This window comes from Silene latifolia, chromosome X (assembly GCF_048544455.1).
Source record: "Silene latifolia isolate original U9 population chromosome X, ASM4854445v1, whole genome shotgun sequence".
In the NCBI taxonomy this organism is placed as follows: Eukaryota; Viridiplantae; Streptophyta; class Magnoliopsida; order Caryophyllales; family Caryophyllaceae; genus Silene; species Silene latifolia.
The window spans coordinates 242,681,046-242,694,942 of NC_133537.1; the positions used below are offsets into that span (position 1 = coordinate 242,681,046).

At 33.8% G+C, this 13,897-nt stretch overlaps 1 non-coding gene across 1 annotated transcript; it reads left to right on the top strand.

Annotated features, from left to right (window-relative positions):
- Positions 1 to 1,851: 1,851 nt before the first annotated feature.
- LOC141624900 (small nucleolar RNA R71) lies at positions 1,852 to 1,963 on the top strand. The gene has a single exon (XR_012534703.1). It is a non-coding gene; the product is annotated as a small nucleolar RNA R71 (small nucleolar RNA).
- The last annotated feature ends 11,934 nt before the right edge of the window (positions 1,964 to 13,897 follow it).

The window sequence follows — 13,897 nt, forward strand, 5'->3', positions numbered from 1 at the left end:
TTTCCAATCTCATCATCACCTGCAAATGATTCTAAAAGCAAGAGTGCCTCCAAGGGATCTTTAGATAAAGATCGAGGGGTAGAGTCTTCTATAACAATTTTAACAACATACAAAATGTCAATAGAATAACAAGACTCTTCTATCATTGGACTCTTCATGGCACTATTCAAATTATATGTGACCTTATCGTCACCCACTTCCAATGTAATTTTACCGTTCTTGACATCAATTAACGCACCCGCGGTGTGTTAAAATGGTCTTCCCAAAATGATTGGGATTTGGGCATCTTCGGCCATGTCAAGAACAATAAAATCAACCGGAATGAAAAACTTACCAACCTTAACGGGAACATCCTCTAAAACTCTCAAAGGGCATTTTATAGAACGGTCCGCCATTTGCAATGTGACACTAGTGCATTTTAAGACTCCCATATTAAGCTTATCACAAATAGAGTAAGGTATTATACTCACACTAGCACCTAAATCGCATAAAGCTTTATCAATTTGGTAGGTGCCAATTGTGCATGGAATAGAAAAGCTACCGGGATCTTTTAACTTAGGAGAGGACTTGTTTTGCAAAAGAGCACTCACCTCAGCGGTGAGAGCTATTGTTTCAACCTCATCAAAATTCCTCTTCTTAGTTAAAATGTCTTTCATGAACTTAGTGTAAGATGCAATTTGAGTGATTAATTCGGTAAAAGGAACGGTTACCTGTAGATTCTTCACAACTTACATGAATTTACCTAATTGAGAATTCTTTTGATGCTTTGTCAATCTATGAGGAAATGGCACTTTTGACTTTTTCCGGAATCTTTGCTTCAACATCTTTCTTTGGAGGAGTATCCTCCACTTCCTTGACTTTCTCAACAACAACAAGTGGGTCATCAACTTTCTTGGGAATTTCTTCATTTGCTTTATCATTTGGAGAAATCTCCAACTCAACAAGTACCTCTTCATCATCTTTGGGCATGGATGGCCCATCATATTTTGTACCACTTCTTAAGGAGATAGCATTAAGGGTAGTATGTGGTTGCTCAACTTGAGGGGGTAGTTGACCCGATTTCCTTGAAGAGCTAGATGAGGCCAATTGAGCCATTTGTTGTTCCAACATTTTGATTGCGGCATTTTGAGCTTGCTCATTCTTTTGGATTTGAGCCAATGATTCCTTTTGCATACGGACTATCAAGCCCTCAAGCTTACCTCCCTCTTGGTTATTTTGTTGGGCATTTTGTGGTGGAGGTTGATTTTGTTGGAAATTGTTTTGTGGGTGGCTTTTTTTATTTTGATAACCCGGTGGAGGGATATATTTTTGTTGTTGAGGGACATAGGCATTTTGTTGTGGTGGTTGTTGTGGTTGAGGATTTAGCACATTGTTGCTTCTATGAGACATATTCGGGTGAAATCTTGAATTTGGGTTATATGTGTTTGAGAATGTACCCGGTGGATAAGCATTTTGTCTTAAAGCTAGAAAGGCATTTACCTCTTCAATGGGAGCTTGGCAATGAGCGGCATAATGACCCGCACCTCCGCAACCTTCACACACAACGATTTGGCTTGTTGAGGACATGGCATTGACTTGTTGAACGGAATCTCTAGCATCCCTTTCCGCCAATTGTTGTTGGAGCAAAGCAATTTGAGCTAGCAAAACGGAGTTGTTGGAGGATTCTTCTTTACCTTTGGATGGCACAACTCGGGAATTGACATATTGGGCATCATGGACCACCATAGATTCGATCGTGGCATGAGCAAGGTCGGTGTCAATTTGATCAAACCGCCCATTGTTGGCGGAATCAGGAATCCTTCGGGACTCGGCACAACATCCATTGTAGAATGTTATTGCTAGAAACCAATCATCTTGCCCATGATGTGGGCATTGTCTTTGAAGCCCTTTGTACCTCTCCCAAGCCTCATATAAGCTCTCAAGAGCTTGTTGACCGAATCCGGTAATTTGGCTCCTCAAAGTTTGAGTTTTCTCTGGTGGAAAAAACTTTTGATAGAAAGCAAGAGCCAAAGTCTCCCAATTGGTGATTCCCATGGCGGTGAGGTCAAGGCTATTGATCCAAAGCTTGGCTTTGTCCTTCAAAGAGAAAGGGAATAGTATTTCCCTTATTTGGGATTGAGTGACGCCCGTTTGACGGATCATGGAGCAATAGTCACAAAAGTTTTGCACATGCAAATTGGGATCCTCCAAAGGACTTCCCCCAAATTGCTTCCTCTCCACAAGACTAAAGAAACCCGGTTTGATCTCGAAGTCCGGCGCGGTGATTTGAGTGGTTGTGATTCCGGCCGGAAGCATGGCCGCGGTGGGCTTTGAGTGATCGGAAAGTTTCACCATCTTTTTGGTAGTAGATGGTGATGGTGGTGGAGATGATGAACTTGAAACCTCCTCCTCTTCAAGAGCTTCTAGATCGTCTAAGTAAGACTTTCTAGCACTTTCGGCTTGTACGGGAGAAGAGGCCTCTTTTACTTCCTTCCAAAACCGTCGTCTTCTCTTAAAGGTTCTCTCGGGATCGGAATCTGGTGAAAGCAATTCTCCCTTGCGTGAGGACCTGGGCATAAGACAACAATTTCTAGAGAAGTGATAAGTAACGGTCTCAAGGAACAAGTGTTTCCCAAGACAAAGGAAAACAAGATAAAAATCGACATGTCAAAAATCAATAAAACCGTTTCCCCGGCAACGGCGCCAAAATTTGAAAGGCTTATCGCGTACCTATGCAAAGATAAATTCTCTAGACACAAATTAATGTAGTAATAGGGGTCGAACACAAGGAAACGGGAATTACGTCGTGAATTGCTATGGGTAGATTTTTATCAAGGTGGAGTTCGATTTTGGGTTTGGTTTGTTTGGTTGATGATTAATAAAAATTACGATGTAATAATATAATAAAAATGAGTCTAAAGGGTTCGGGTCACTCATGCAAAGGTAAACATATGAACATGATAAATTTGGTACTAATAATTTTGTCAATTGTTTAGGCTTAGAGATACCCACCTTACGGCATTAGTATCAACCATAGACCGGGTCCTAGAAAAACTCCCGTCCATGACTAGGTCGTCCTACCACACATGCTTAGTCTAATTCAATTCCGTGCCTCTCGACTTTAGAATGAATGAACAAATTTAATTTACGACTACGGCCGATAATCAAAGATTAAACGTAACAATGCAAACATGTGATGGAAACAAATGAACAATATTATTATAAACTTATTTAAAAATGTTATACATTTGATTTTGCATGGCTCCCCTAGCCTTTAGACTAGGAAATTTAGCTACTCATACTAAAATGTAAATTGCAAACTAAATTATAAGAAATGTTAAACATGGTTGTTTGATTTATGTAAATTAGATAATATAACATGTGAAAGGATTAATGCTAATGTAAAATGAAATGCTTGATTATAATAACTATGAGGTAACTAAAATAATAATGTAAATTGCAAACTTGAAACTAGAAATACCTTATAAAGGAGAACTTATATGGAAGAACAAATAACAAATAACCAAAAACTTGAATATCAAATGCTTGAACAATATCTTAAAGTACAAAATGTTGAAAGATTAACTAAGGGAATGCTTAACAAATTGTAAACTAAAAATGAGAAAACTAATGAGAGAAATTATAATGCTTGAGGCTTATTGTAGTAAATTTTGACGTAAAAATGAGATGCCTAAATCCTTGGAATACGTCTCCTATTTATAGGAGAGGCGAAGAAAACGTAAGCAATCAATGAGCATGCAACCCCGATAGGGGTTGGGCGGCCCCGATCGGGGTCGTGTGTTCCTCGGTTATTTGCCTTAATTTCTCTCTTAATTACTTGGAGAATCCTATGTGGGTGATTAATTGTGCGATTAATCACCAGGTTAATGCTTGCATTTGGCATCTTAAGATCTTTTGGAATCCCATGCTTTCCCCTTGACTTTTGACTTGCAATTTGGGCTTGACTTGGATGTTTGATCTCATTTGTATTTTGCTAATTGATCCAACAAATTCCCATGCAAAAATCCATGCAACTTGAGGCACAAAGTCCATGCAACATCCAATGTTTAGTCCTTTTGGTATTCTTTCCTCTTAGCTTGCTGAAGAGTCTATTGATCCAAAATACTCAAGAGGGGGGGGGGGGGTGAATTGAGGATTTAAAACTTTTGAAAGCTTTTTCGATTATGTGTATGTAATTTGATTATTTAAAGTTTATTGATTAAACTTTAACTAATCAACTAGTGAATGTAAAACGAAATAAACAAACGAACGAAAGAACGAGGAGACACACGGTTTTTGAAGTGGTTCAGTTTCACAAGTCGAAACCTACGTCCACTATTCTCGATTAATAAATTTAGTACCTTTCTACGGATTACAAATTTACTAATCCAACTCGTACAACTAACTATAGTTGTAACTCAATGAGTACCGTTAAATACTCGAGTGACTAACTTACGCTAATAAGAAAGCACTAATGATTCTTGCAAAGGTTCACGTTAATGAACAAGTAATAAATCAACTAAGCACTATTATCTTATAACGATAAAAATAAGAATGAGTATACGAGTTTAAAACACACGACCTTTCAAAATAACAAATCGGTTTTTCTACTTGAAAACACACGGTTTGCTTTGTAAAATTAAAATCAATTTTTATGCTTAAGGTCTCTACTTTAAATGTTGTAAATAACAAAGTATTTATAGGAAAGAAAGAGCAAGACAATTCGTTTTATAGAAACCTTAATTGGCCGAATAAAAAAGATATGTTAACAAATCATATCTTCTATTATTTCATTCCTAAAAGCCTTAAAAGATAATAAAGAATATTCCAAAAGATATAATATAATCTATTCAATTATTATCTTTACTATAAATTCTAAGATATGATAAGATTTCCTAAAACAAGAATATCTTTTATCATAAACAAATATATTAAGTAAGATATATAAGATATGTAAAGATGTTATTATAGAATAAAATCTTTATCAAATATACCCTAGGTGACACAAGATGTCACGACTCATAAGCCTCGTGACTCGTGCAAACCCTACCTCAATATATGGGTTAGAATTTAGGTTTTAGGAGAGGCTTTGTTAAAACCCTAATCAGTAGCATAGTCCAACTCATAAGTTGACCCATCAAGACTACTGATCAACGTTCAACATAAAGCCAAACTCCGCACTAAACCGGGCTTAATTAAATAAATTCTTTTATCAAAACATTTAAAATAAATGTTAAACAATTTTCAAAACAATTTTTGAAACATTATAAGTTGTGTATAATAAACTTAGCATCTCAATGTTATAGTACGAGAGCTATAACATTGAGCTCTTTTACTAGTAATGTTATAGCTGCAAAGCTATAATTTTACCAATTCAAGAAACGCATTCTTGATTATCATTACGAGACAATCACCTATACTATTCTAATCTTCACGGAGATCTTCGAGTATAGGCTACGTCATCATCCAAGCTTGATTAATCTTTAGACGGACTTCGTCTTCATATAAATCTTGAATGAATCTTTATATCGTTTGAATAGGGGCTTGTGTTGGAATTCTTAATCTCATTAATTAACATATTCATATATGAATTAATTTATTTAGTCATAAAATAAATTGTTGATCTTATGCATGCAAACTAAATAACAAGAGATGAGAAAATCGTTTTCTCACCATCAAAAATTCGGCTATTTGGTCACCAACAAGATCTCCTTCTTGTTAGTTCTTGAGCTTTCCTTATAATGGATGAACAAGGTTCAAATTAGAACCTCTCCCAAAAGCATATACCCAAGGTGTTACTCTTAATAATTAATAATATTATGAACTAGTAATATTATTAATCTAGCTTAAAATTGACCCAAAAATATTTATTTTGTTCTTCTCTATTTCGGTTAAGAGGAGAGGAATTTGTGAGCTTTTCCTTTCTCTAAAATTTCACAAGTTGTAGAGAGAATTTAATTTTCTAGCACTAGAAAATGTTGGGAAATATGTCCTCAACGATAGTGCGATCACATGATTTAAATATCATTATTAAATCTCATTACAAGAATACGGAAGGGATGATACATAATATATATAGTCAACTGGTCCACACTTATCGGTAATGATTGGTTGGCTAGAGTTTGACATTACTGTCGTGCGACGGTGGTGATCAGTTGATCCCTTGAGATCACACCTAAAGGACGATTTCCTTAATTGAAAAGGTTAATTGGTTGTATGCCGATACAGATTAATTAATTCCTTAAAATTGAACAAATTATTATCACAAGAGAGAAATGACATCTTATTATAATGTGATTAAATGAGATTTTATTTAGTAATTTAATAAGTTATATTACTAAAATTAATCGGTGTTTGCGAAACACGCGAGATGAGAATGATAAGTTAGTTATAATTACAAGATGTTGTGAATTATACTTACTAGTAATTAAATGACCATTTTATGAGAAAGTAATTTTATATTACTAGTCAATTTGTTAAATATGATTTATTTAATTTGTAAATGATATTTAATTTGTTAAATATGCATTTTAAATTAAAACATGACATAAGACATGTCACATGTCACATGACATACAATTGTACAATTGACAAAAATAAAATGGACTCCATATTACATGATAACCGAAATTGGGTGGCTCTTTTTAGTAGTTTTGTCTTATTCATTTGTCTTGTTCATTTGTCCATGACAATTGATAGTGACTTGACTATGCAAAAGACTTGCACATTTTTGTCTTGTGAAGATAAAAAGGAAAAATAAAAGAGCCTATAATGACCCCCCACCCAACCGGTTTTTTATACACAACATTAGAGAGATTTTTCTCAATAATTCATTCTCTTACATTTTTATGAAAATACTTACCTTCTCTCTCTTGTTCTTCATAAAATTCATTTTTATGAATCTAATTTGTATAAATCAATTACTAATAATACTAGTAGTAGTATATGAGTATTAGTAATCAATTTTAAGGTAAACCACATTACAAATATCTAGTACATGTTAGTTTGTGGGATTAAGGGATAGTTTTGGGTGCTACTAATTGGAGGGCTTCTAACTTGAAGTCATGAATGTTCATCCATTAATGGAAAGCTCAAAAACTAACAAGAAGGAGATCTTGTTGGTGCCCATATGATGACCGAAATTATAATAGTAAGGAACATGATTTCTTCTCTTATCTTTTTAGTTTGCATGCATAAGATCTAAAATTTATTTTATGACTAAATAAATTTGAAACATATAAGAATATGTTAAGTAATGAGATATAGATTTCCAACAAGCGGTATCAAGAGCACAAGGTTGTTTGCATGCAAATCGGTTATAGTTTTTCCGAGTTATACGATTAGCATATAAAACTTGTAAATTTGTGTTATTATGATATATCACGAAAATAATTTATGCATGTTAATGTTTCTCATCCTAAAATGTATTTAGGATATTTTGGTTAATTTATGGATTTTATTGTTCATTTTATATTATATTGGCATTAAAATGTGATTTTTATGATAAAAATGTCAATTTTGGACGAAAATTTGCTAAACTTCGAATTTTCAGGTGGTTTTTGTATATGTTTTCACATATATTATTTTTAGATGATCTGGAAATTTTCAAAATTTTTGGAGTTCTTATGCTCGAAATATGGATTTTTCATGATAAAAATCGAATTTAAATGAAAAATAGATTAATATGAGAAATATTTCGAATCTGGTCATAGAAATTTAGTATGTTGTCACATGAAATTTTACAAGATGTGTGTAAAATAATAGGCTATAATTAAGTCTTCATGCATGATTTATGGATTTTTGATGAAAAATAGCATAAATAGTGACTTAATTAGTGAACAATTGCTAAAACATACTTCTTGACTAAGGAAAAACGTCACATGTTGCATTTTATTATCTTTTTCAGATCTAAAATTGAAAAGTTGATGTGTATAATTTTTCTCATGTTTTTATGATTTTAATTAATAATCCGATAAACCGCAACATTGTTTTTCCCGATAAATTTTCGAATGTTTTAACCTAAGTTTTTTGAACATTATGAGTGTCATGGTATTTTTCCAGAATGTTCATGAGTTTAAATTTCAAATTTTGAATTTATTTGAAATTTTTATGATTTATTTGGAGTTTATAGCATTTTATTGTAATTTTGAGTCCATTAATGAACAATTTTAAGAAATATAAGTTACTTATAGTCAAATGGTTAGTGGAGACTAATTTTGAGTCCTAAGATGGTTGAGGTAATTAACTTGTGCATAAATATGAATTTATGTATTTTATTGGGATTTTATAAGGTTGAATCACGCAAATCCGTAAAAACCGTTTAATATACGATATTGGCTCCTTAAAGGCGTTTTAGTATAAAATTGGGCATGTTCATACATATTATAATGCTGCATTTTATTTATGATTGTTATAATTTTATTTTTATGTAATTTTTGAATTATGTAATTTTACTTAGTATGGCCTTAGTTTTAATTGGTATTACCCGAAATGTATGGGAATATCGATTCGGTTGTAATTTATTGTGATCTCATATCACCATTTTGTAATTTAATAGATTTATTTTATTTTAATTACAAATGTATAATAGTAAATTATGTAATTTGTTATGTAATTTAATTATTTCGGAGTTCCTTGAAGACGGTGTCACTCAAGAAGGCGATACATAAAGACGGTGTTGCCTCGAGATGCGTGCCAAAACTGAAGTTCAAGGGACCAATGGAGTTGGTTTCCGAATATGTAATAGTTAATTAGATTTTCTATTTTAGGAAGGCCATACTAGGATTTAATTTATGCTTTGCATTTTATTTATATGTTGCATGCATCGCTAAATCGCCATAACTAAAACATGCATCATTCTTTTAATCGAGTTTATCGACCTTGTCAATTACAATTATCATAGTTCACCGCTTTAGTTCACTTAAAACGTGATAGATAATAAATTGACATGACCTCTCGCTAAAATAAACAATTGAGACTTAGCCTTACCAAAAAGTAGAAACCATGAAAACCTATTTCGCGAGGGAGTGCACTCGGCCACCCCGGGGTACAAACCTTGTTACGTAGGGGAAGTGGGTGATAAATGTCTATCCACCGAATTCATGTTGATGAGGGTTTCATCGGCTACCCCGTGCCCAAGTTAATGTGAATTTGGATCATGGACACATTTATTCGAAATTTGGGTTGAACTCAACAAAAGTAATTGATAAGGGTTTCATCGGCTACCCCGTGCCCTTGTCGGATGTGTTTTGGCTAAAGATAAATGTTAATGTAATTTATCGACCGAGAGTTCTAAAAGTAGAATCGATTAAAGAGTTAATCCACCGAGTTATATTGATAAGGGTTTCATCGGCTACCCCGTGCCCAAGTTAATATGAATTTGGATCTCGGAATCATTTATCATAGTTGGGTAGAGGTCACTATGTAAATGCTTTACTTGTTATCTACAAGTATTATTATAACGATGAATGTTTTGTTTTCATTATTCTGTTACCATATTGTTCTATTTCTTTACCACAATTCATATACGATATCATTTCGTTTTTGATTCCAATCTCCATTAAAACATCGGAACTAAAGACAAATATGAATTTGCTTCTAAAACCTCAAATGAACCATTGCTAAGGATCTCTTGTAAAGAGTATAGATAAAAGTTATTCATTATCAAACAGGTTTTTGATTCTTGACTAACACATCTACTTACAATGAATTGTTTCTAATTTTGGTAACTAGATTTGTTGGATATCAAAATTGACCAAAATATCGCAACCACTTCAATGAAAGTTTTAAGACTAAAACGAACAAATGAAGAGTAATCTTCATAAATTCAATTTTGCTTCTCAAAGCAAAGACTCATTAAAATGAGTGGGAGCATTCTCTTAAACCGTTAAGATGAGGACGAGGTTCAAGAAGTAAAAACAGAATGGAATTGATACAAGGTAATGTTAAAAGTAACTTTATTGAGAATGACAATACTAAACCTATCAATCCCGACCGATAAAGGTTCCATTGTCTTAAATGTTGGACACTATAAAGGAAACTACCCCAAAGTTGTTAAAGAATAAGCAAGTTAGTTGTGGGACATCTAATAAGACTTAGTTCTTTATTTATTTAATTGACATACATTTTGCTAGTACTACTTCGCCAATATTAGAAACCAGTGGAGGTTTTCATCATTGTACTTGATACATAGGATGATTAGAATATGACGACTCGCAATAATGATGTTGGGAGATAGAGTCTTTGTGTATTCAATCTAGTTGTTGAGTTTAAAGTTGTACTTAATTGTGATGATTAAATGCACAAACTCTAAATAAGAATATAAACTTGTTAAGATACAAAAGGGTTTCACTTTTGTGACCCTACACACCACGATTTGATATATGGCTAGCCCATTATCAAGGTGAGTATATTCTAAACCATACTAGAATAATATATCATGTAGATGATGCAAGACTCAAATTGGTAACCCAAGATTAAACCTTAAATTCTGGAATGATAAACGCAAAGAGTTATCGAGTACTCTTGAAACCATTAGATTGTTAATGGTATATGCATATCTTGTATTCAAAGCAAGATATCTCGTGCCTTTTGGTTGGAAAGGAGATCGAAGTTGTAAATCATCGATCCAAAAAAGGTTGATCATTCTCTTTTACCAACGATTTAAGTTGACACTAATATGTTCACTTAATAAGGTAAATAGAGAAATCTTTGAAGAAGTTCAAAGTGTTCAAAGAATCACGATTTAGTCGTGATGGGATTATCAAAGTGAAGACTTTGATATAAGCCAAAGGAAATGTGATTTAGAATCACAAGTTAATCTCTCTTAGCACGCATTATGGAATAATGTGTGGTTGGATAAAGAATTCAAACGCTAATCGATATGGTTTGGACTTCAATCAAGTCACTTTGAGTTACTTGATCCTTTTGGGGATTTTATCATTTTGTCTAAATTATTTTTCCACTAAAACTAAACGATTCATATGAGATATGTACCATGTTTGTAAGCTTACACAAGAAACAAATGCTCTTTTTCCCTTTTAATTATCACGAGTACGGCGGGTTTGCGGCTCGTGAAGCTGTCTTTCTAAAATACAAGTTTATTTCTAGAAGACAGAGTGGGAGAAATTATTCAAGAGACACAAAGAATGTTAAAAGAATGTTATGTCGCAAGAAACTGGTCTTTCTTGGCTACATGAGACGTTTCGTGTAAAACGTTGTTTCTCTAAAACGTTGTTTCTTCAAAACCCAGGAGGTTAAAGTCATCACTTGTTGAAGATGATGAATTAGTGTTGCTTCTTAAAGTAAAGAGCTTACAACTTACAAAGAAATTGTTTGATTCAAGTTACTTCTGGAAAGTAATGAATAGATGACTTACATAAGAGTGTTTAAGTCACAACTCAATACAAGGCTTAGAGCCATGAAAATCCGAAATAAAAGGCTTGATTAGTGACAAAGGGTTTTGCACTAATAAAGAAAGATTTCAAAGCTTGATTGGTTGCAAAGGGTTTTTGCACTAATTGAAATGCTTAAGTCTATTTGAATCTTCTTAAGGATTATATTTCATTATGAGATATACAACAAGTGAATCTAAAACCCACTTCTTCAATTAGAAGGAATGTATTCAATACATGTCTTGAGTTTTTTAGATTCTTGCAATCCTAAGATAATGTGAAACTTAAAAGAGGGTCTTAAGTAGGACATCAATAAGTTGGAATCAACATTTTGATCATGTGATAAAACATTTCTCGATAAGTCGAGAAGTTGTGTTTATACATGAAGTTTAGTAGGAGTTACGAAAATTTTAATTAGTCTTATATGTGGATGACATATTGATTATTGAGAATGATTTAAGACTTTTGGAGTATTATAATACATCTTTAATATCCGGATTTATGAAGATAAATCTACATGATATTAGCGTCAATAAGAAGTCTTATTGATGCGTGTCTTTTATATGATGTTCTACACCTCATTTTACACGCATTTCAGAGCTCAATTGTGTAGTTTTATGCTACTATTTGCCCCATTTCGTCTACTTTCGTACTTTTATGTAATATCGCAGATTTATGCGGAAATGAGTAGATTTTGAGCCAAATCCGTCCCCGAGTATCTTGCATTGCATCTGACGTGAAGTATTTACTCAAGGAATGAGCTTGGTGCGCATTTCAAGGCCCGAAAGACAAATCCACGAGAAGTTATAAGTCAAGAATCAGGTAAAGCAGTCGATCGACCGCTACCAATGGTCGACCGACCATACCACGACTTCCAGGAACTCGTGCATCGCATGACCGATCGATCGCCCGGTCCGTGGTCGATCGACCAAACCGATACTTCAGACGTGAATTAAAAGATCGAGGAACTTGAAGCCCATTGTATTTAGGTTTTGGAAATAAGAGCTACGTTGTATTCTATATAACGTAAGCTAGGTATTCAGAATAAGCATCGAATTATTATTCAAGTTTAGCATATAGTTCTTTAACACTACTACAGATACAACCTATAACAACGGTCAAAAACCGTTGTTATATAAAAAAGCGGACGTTGTTAAAGCGTACGTTGTAAAAGGTTTTAACAACGGTTGGTTTTTTTTAAGGAAACCGTTGTTAAAAATATTAACAACGGTTTTAAGTATAAAAACCCGTTGTGGAAAGTGTGACTCAATTTTGGGGGGAAAGTTATAACAACGGGTTATTTATAAATAACCGTTGTTGTTTGTTCTTAAAAAATAAAAAAAAAAAAAATTAAATATTACTAGCTATAAATATTAAAGCATCCTTTACTAACATATTAAAGCATCCTTTACTAACATTCATTAATTGAAACAACATGGCAATGAACCCTAATTTTATCAACAACGAAGAATGGCTTACACAAACGATTGAAGATGATGGGAAGGTTCTCGCCAAGCTTCCTCCGATCAACACCCATTAATCAAAGCATCCCTTGAACATCAACGGAATTATTGGATTAAGAGGCGTGAAGCAGTCCGGCTTGTCAACAAAGCCTCATCATCATCATCATCTTCATACCCTCGTCGGCACGATACTCGATAGAACTTGGTCGCCGAGAGATATGTTGAGTGGTACTCTTCCAACCTTATCTCCACATGCAAGTCGTGTCCTTGCATATATTCAATCTGTTATTGCAAAATATGAAGCCAATGACCCGGAAGTTAGCGGTATACCAGAGTGGCGTGATTGGTGGCAGGTTGAGAAGCGTTTTTACGCTTAAGGGGTTGTTCCGGCTTATTATACATCTTTTGATTTCGATAATTCTTTGTAATGTATTTGGTTTAAAATTAAATGAAATGATCATTTTGAAAGTGTTGAGTTATGCTTGTTTGATTTGCTTCCATTTTTTCAACTCCATAGATCTATCAGTCATCATCAAGATCGATTATGGCACAACTTCCTAACATATATGGCACAACTTCCTAACATATATATTAATTAAAAAACAACTCAACCCACACATTAGTATAAATACATTGCATTATCTCAACTAACATGCATTTCCATTATCTCAATATATTCTCCAAACCCTAATTGCTAAAACATGCTCGATCCGTCTTCAAGGACGCAAAAGAAGATGGAAATGAAATAATAGGAAACACATACATGGAAATGAAATAATTAGCGAGATCTTTGAACGGAACCTAATGGTCGATAAAAACACATACATTGAAATGAAATAATTAGAACAATAAAATAATGACGATGAAACAAACCACGATAATTACGTAACGTACGTAAAGAGACGATGAAATCAACAAAGATGTGGCGAGAAGATAAAGCGACGATGAGAAAGAGAGAAAGAGACGATGAGAAAGTGTGTGTTTTGTGTTTGTGTTTGGCTGCTGCTGGGTTTGTGTTTGTGTATTAAGGTTTGTGTTTTGTGGCTGCAGCAGACTTGTGTT